The sequence below is a fragment of the Carcharhinus amblyrhynchos genome, chromosome 18 (assembly GCF_965287045.1).
Source record: "Carcharhinus amblyrhynchos chromosome 18, sCarAmb.v2.hapA, whole genome shotgun sequence".
Classification (NCBI taxonomy): domain Eukaryota; kingdom Metazoa; phylum Chordata; class Chondrichthyes; order Carcharhiniformes; family Carcharhinidae; genus Carcharhinus; species Carcharhinus amblyrhynchos.
This window is the reverse complement of record NC_137341.1, coordinates 4008228-4015031: the sequence shown is the minus strand read 5'-3', so window position 1 is coordinate 4015031 and position 6804 is coordinate 4008228. Positions and strand designations below refer to the sequence as shown.

Below are 6804 nucleotides of genomic sequence, written 5' to 3'. Positions count from 1 at the left end.
TAGACAAAATTACTGGCTTAATCAGGAAGTTTCATTCTGAGAGATCCACATCACAGGCCTTGTTAAAGTTATTACATTGGCTACCCACTGAGGGAATGACATTTGACTAAATGGTTAACTCTGGGGGAGGTGGCCTTTTTACTGAGTGTATGCTTTATTGATCACTTGATAACTGGTTGAACAGAGTTTGTTTGTGTTTCCTATACAGGAACAAGGTGATCAATGAAGCAGAGATCAGAGAGACAGCTGTCACAGTCAGGACCACCTCAGACTCCACACCCCCTGCAGACCTCTCCTCTCTCCTTCCCTCAGCCTCATTCAGGGAGGCTGTTGCCAGGTTGGTCCCATCAGTATCCAGAATGAGCAAGGGTCCAAGCGAGGCCTCAGCCTCCCACTTCAATCCAGCTTCAGCTCCAAGGTCTCTCCTTCCTCTGGATCCAAATCCCAAATCCCTCGCGGCCCCACAGTTCCCCACATGGCAACAGGCACAAATGTCAAAGCTCGATTCCTCCAATGGGGTCCAGATGTTCTGCATCTTCTGCCAAGTACAAGCTTTGTTCCTGGAATCTCTCCGATCCACTGGAACAACTCTCAGGTGACAGGTGATGAAAATCAAGGAACGCTCATCCCCAAAGAACCGGAAGGCGTCCAGGTCAAAGCGGAGCTTGTCCGGCTCCCGCTCGTCTCCTGGCAACACAAAGGTTGAAAAGGAATCCTCAGCTTTGCTGTCCAGGAGGCACCCATTGTGGTCAATGATGCTGTAACTCGGCCTGGAGTCCTCGCCTGGCCTCAATGCAGCTACACATCGGTCAACGTAGAGCTTCAGGGCCATGTGGTTGCTCATTGAAACAGAGGCCTCAATGTGAATGAGCTCACCCAGGTAGTAGACAGTCAAAGTGCGCTCTGTCAGCCAGTCACCATTCATCAGACGCAGTGAGAATGACAGACGCCCTTCTCCAGACCTGGTGGAGCTGAATGGGATCCAGGTGGGTTTGATGGGGTTACTGCTCACATTGCCCTTCCTAAAATAACGACACTCAATGGGAACGACAGCTCCATTGGTTCTCACAATAACAGATCCACGATACTCTGGGCTGTGGCTCAGGTGGGTGCTGTAGATCAGGAAATCTCCAGTCATCTGAAAGAAAGCAGCTTAAGCAATGAAGAACTGATCTGAAGTGACAAAGTTCTACACTGGGGTTAACAAAGAACTCATCCCATTAGAACAATTCTTAAGGGGGGGATTGACAGGGTCTGCATCAAGAGGCTGCTTCCCACCCCCAAGCTGGAGAGAGTCACCTCAGGACAGGGGTCTTTTCCAGACAAACCAAGTAAACAAACTCAAGTCTTTTGGGTAGAACCAAGTAAAGAAACTCAAATTATATTCAGACAAAGAAAAAGGGGAGTCATTTAGGATTAATGTGGTCAGGAATTTCTCCATCTGGCAGCTGATGAATCTTTGGAATTCTCTCTAGCCCCAGAGAGCTGGGAATGGTCACTCACTGAGGATATTCAGGACAGAGATTTCTTTCTGGCCATTGAGGGAATCCTGTTGTAAAGACAGGAACATGGAGGCTGTGGGAAGCTCAGTCCTGATCATAATGACTGGGGAACAGGCTGAAGGACCTTCTCTGGTTCGCAGTGTTGCGATGCAACCTCAGCCCTTGCTATAAGGAGAGATCGTTAGCACAAGACCAGAATTAACAGGGAAGTGATTCAATAAAAGCTTCAGTTTACTGGAAAAGGAGCTACAAAGTAGCAGGAATTTGGAGCAGGGAACTAGTACAGTTTGTAATCAGGGACCCTTTTATTGGAATGACTGGGAAAGGGAGTTCCTCTTGAGTCCAATCCATCTCAACTCCCATTTCATTCAGATTCAACCCATTTCTATTAAACTGGACTGAAACTCAATCCTCAGTTGAGTTGATCTCAATGAGGAGAAAATCAAACTGAAAAATGCTCAAAATAGGAAAAGCTAGGAGGAAGCAAAGAGAAGCTTCCAGAACAATGGGGTTGGAGAGACTCAGACCAGTGAAAGTAAAATCATGAATTCAAAGCTAGTTTGGGCTTTAGAAAGCAGGAGACAGCTATCTCCTCAATATCAATGACAGATGACCAAGTGTTGGAGTGAAGAGTGGGGAACAACCTCCAGCCCCAGCTCAGAGGCAGAGTTTGAGGATTCACATTACCTGCAATCTGCTGCCACACTCATGGAGCCCATAGTCAAAGAGGACAGTGTGGTTCTGAGAGTAGATCCTGGTTGGTCGACAACCTGCTGTCCCCAGGGTCAGATCAGCAGCTTTGACCAGGTGCCTGGTTCCAAATAAATCCAGCTGGACCCTGAGCAGCAGCTTGTCCTCTCCGCACTGCACCCTCACACTCTGCACTGGAGACACACCTTGACCCTCAGACACATGTAAATGGGAATCAAAGGGAGGCCCAGGAGGAGGGAGTGTCTGAGGCTTCGGGGTGGCTTTGACTATTCCCCATGGAAACTGTTGCCACGTATCAGAGCAACAAACAGCTCCAACTAACACCAGCACTGGGAAGAAACCCCTCACTCCAAAATCCCCCATGATAGCAAACAACTCAAGCATCCCTTCAGCCACCAAGTAACACCTTTTATACACACAGTCCACAGTCAGCTGACAGCAATTCTTCTGCCCAGCCACTCCCCCCGTGTCTTTTTTTAACCAATCAGGCTGTTTTGTTTTCCAATGATATTTCCTGTATTTTGTTTCCATGGAAAGCAGAACAGGATTTTATTTTTTTTTCACAGAGTCAAAATTTTATTTCCAAATGCAGCAAAGCTGACATTTCCATTCGAATCCCAGTCAGTTGAGGGTGAGCCTGTCAAACATGTACTCTCGCACACCATTCTCGGTCTTTCGGGTCGGTCTTTTGGGCGGGCCAAACAAGCAAACAAACTTAAATTACGTTCGGACAAAGAAAAAGGGGGCAGCTCCCCAAAAGGAGGGGGAACGGCCCGAACAGAAACAAAAAGTACAAAGGAAACTTAAGACGAGTCAAATCGAAATGTGATTGTCGGGGTCTACAAGGCACCTCAGCCCCTGCGGTGCCCAACGGGCATGGAAGGCCTCGACTGTGCCCGCGGACACCGCGTGCTCCCTCTCCAGGGACACCCGGCCACGAGTGTAGCAGCGGTAGAGGGGCAGACAGTCGGGACGGATGCCCCCCCCCGACCCCCCACCACCCACCCCCCCACCACCCCAATCGCCCGCTGCCTGGACCTATTGATGGCGAAATGTTAACTCTGGATCACAGATGCGCTCCCAACTTGGGATCGTATAGTCAGCAGCATTCCCAACTCAAAGTATCTGACAGAAAATGCTGTAAAATCTCAGCAGGTCTGGCAGCATCTGTGGGGAGAGAATAGAGCCAACGTTTTGAGTGTAGATGACCCTTTGTTAGAGCTCTGAATGACGAAGGGGTCATTTAGACCTGAAAGAGTGGCTCGATTCTCTCCCCACAGAGGCTGTCAGACCTGCTGAGATTTTCCAGCATGTTGTGTTTTTGTTTCAGATTCCAGCGTCGGCAGTAGATTATTTTTGATCAAACTGTCTGCCCCTGGATTAAGTGTTGTGAATGGTCTGATTCCTGTTCTGGGTGAGGGGTGCTGCTGGCAGGTGAGGCGCCCCAGAGAGTGTTTGGAGGCAGCCCTCACTGTTGGTGATCGGATCTCCCTGTCTGGTTGCTGCTGTTCTGTGCCCACAGCTTTGGTGGAAGAAGCCCACGGCAAGAGGGCTCACTCCGCATGAGGGACCTTTGACTCAAACATCCTCCCCTCCATTTTACCCCATCCATTTCTATTGCTGCCCGCATGGCACGTTGGCACTGCTGGCACCTTCTCCTCCCACCCACTCCACCCCCCCCGGTTCTGTTCACTGCCTCCCCCCTGTGTTCCACCTTTCTTGGCACTTCACATTGCCCCTCACCATGGCCACTGAACAGAGGCAGGACTGAGATCTTACTTGCTCCCTCTCTCCTTTTACTGGGCAAGTGTCTGCAACAATGTTCGGCCAAATAACAGTATGGCAGATGAAACACAAGCTGTAGGCCAGTATCCAGAAGAGTTCACACCCTGGAATGTTTCCTGTGCGCTGTTCATGAAATTTAAAAACCCCTCAAATCCATCCTAACTTGGCCATCATCTTAATTCCTGTCGATGTGCCAAGTCCTCACTCCACTTTGCAGTTTGCCTATCGCCGCAACAGGTCCACAGCAGACACCATCTCCCTGGCCCTGCACCCAACCCTGGAGCACCTAGATAACAAGGACACCTATGTCAGACTCCTATTTATTGACTACAGCTCAGCCTTCAACACCGTTATTCCCACAAAACTCATCTCCAAACTCCTCGGCACCTCCCTCTGCGGCTGGATCCTGAACTTCCGAACCCACAGACTACAATCAGTGAGGATAGGCAACTACACCTCCTCCACGACCATCCTCAACAGTGGTGCCCCCACAAGGCTTTGTTCTCAGCCCCCTACTATACTCCTTATACACCTCTGACTGTGTGGCCAAATTCCTCTCCAATTCGATTTTCAAGTTTGATGATGACACCACCGTAGTGGGTCAGATCTCAAACAAGGACGAGACAGAGTACAGGGTTGAGATCGAGAATCTTGGTGAACTGGTGCGACGACAATAATCTCTCCCTCAATGTCAACAGAACGAAGGAGATTGTTGTTGACTTCAGGAAGTGTAGAGGAGAAGATGCCTCTATCTTTCTCAAAAAGGTAGAAAAGGCTGAGAGCTTCAGGCTTTCAGGTGTCCAGATCACCAACAACCTGTCCTGTTGCCCCATGCCGACATGAGTTAAGAAAGCCCACCAACGCTTGTAGTTTCTTAGAAGACTAAGGAAATTTGGCCTATCAGCTAAGACTCTCACCAACACTGACAGATGTACCATAGAAAGTATTCTTTCCGGTTGTATCACAGCTTGGTGTGGGCCCCTGCTCTGCCCAAGACCGCAAGGAACTATAAAAGGTCATGATTATAGCCCAATCCATCACACAAACCAACCTGCTGCTTGACATATCCTTGGCATCAGTAGCAACAGAAACTTTGAGGGATGTTTCAGATTTGTTCGAATCCACTTGATCCCATCATAATCTCAAATTAGTATTTTTTCAGTTCTATGATGTAGAGAATGTCTCAAGGCCTCAGCAACGAATAGAGGGGGCATTATCCCCAAAAAAAGTACTGAAGTGGTGGTAAACTGGTGTAAATCACGATTGTTTTATCAGTGGGAGTTCAGACTCGAATCTCTGTGCAATGCAGAGGTCACAACCATGAACATCATTAAAAGCTTCACATCAGGCAGTTCCGGAACTCTCCGCACGCCCAGTGGCCCCGAACTGCCAGCCTGCCGTTTGCCCTTCCCCTGCAGTGCTGCCCTTCCAAACCCTGGCACGGGCAGGTCACGGACCTACCCCATCCATTCCTGGGTCAGGCCCAATCTCCGTGCCCCCCCCACAGGAGAGGAGGCACATCCTGCCTACAGCATGTGTGAGAAATCATTGTGGAAGAAACTATGAGCAGAAGCAGAAGCCAAAGTGGCACGACAGAGCAGAAAGCGGGGCCCATTCATCACAGGAGATCTTGATGTGGGGCCAGAGAGAGAACCTCTTTGCTCAGGGGGCCAGGAGACCCTCCGGACTGTGGGAAGCAGATAGTCGTCGCTATCGATGCCGGCAATCAAACCCCCTGAGGACCGGAATGCAGAAAGGTCAATGGCTTCACACGAGCGGGTCACCTCGTTTGCCATACCTTTCCAACAGGACCACGTACTGTTCACATCACCACATTCCCATCTCAATCCAGAAACGCAGCGAATGTTCTGGGGTCCCGGGTTCGAATCCCACTAGGGTGGATTTTGAATTCAATAAAAAATACCTGGAATGAAGAATCTACTGATGACCGTGAAACCATTATCGGTTGTCAGAAAACCCCATCTGGTTCACCAATCTCCCTTTAGGGAAAGATCGCTTGATCTTGGGATTGGACACAGCTCGGCACAACATTGAGGGCCGAAGGGCCTGTACTGTGCTGTAACGTTCTATGAAATCTGCCGTTCTTATCTGGTCTGGCCTACATGTGACTCCAGACCACAGCAATGTGGTTGACTCTCAATTGCCCTCGGGTAACTAGGGATGGGCAATAAATGCTGGCCAGCCAGTGACACCCATAACCCATGAATGAATAAAGGACAAGATTACCCTCCTTGTTCTTTAGATGGTGGATCTAAAGAACCATCATCTTGGCCTGTAGATGGTGGATAGGCTTTGGGGAGTCAGGAGGTGACTTACTCACCTCATAATTCCCAGCCTCTGACCCGCTCTGGTAGCCACAGTGCTCATGTGGATGTTCCAATTACATTTTTGGTGAATGCTAATTGCTGGAGATTGAAAGTAAACCAATGTGGGTTAAGTGACCCGTAAGAGGGGTAAGAGATCTGGACAGGCTGAGCGAGTGGGCGAGGACCTGGCAGATGGAGTATAACGTTCGCAAGTGTGAGATAATCCGCTTTGGTAGAAGTAATAGTAGGAGGGATTACTATTTAAACAGCAAAAAGCTGCAGCATGCTACGGTGCAGAGGGATCTGGGGGTCCTTGTGCACGATTCGCAAAAACCCAGTCTGCAGGTGCAGCAGGTGATCAAGAAGGCAAATGGGATGTTGGCCTTTACAGTGAGGGGGATAGAGTATAAAAGCAGGGAGGTCTTGCTGCAACCGTACAGGGCACTGGTGAGGCCGCAGCTGGAGTACTGTGTGCAGTT

At 49.5% G+C, this 6804-nt stretch overlaps 1 pseudogene; it reads right to left on the bottom strand.

The window, feature by feature from the left end:
- Nucleotides 1-407: 407 nt before the first annotated feature.
- On the bottom strand, nt 408-5794 carry LOC145355170 (zona pellucida sperm-binding protein 3-like; annotated as a pseudogene).
- Nucleotides 5795-6804: the final 1010 nt, after the last annotated feature.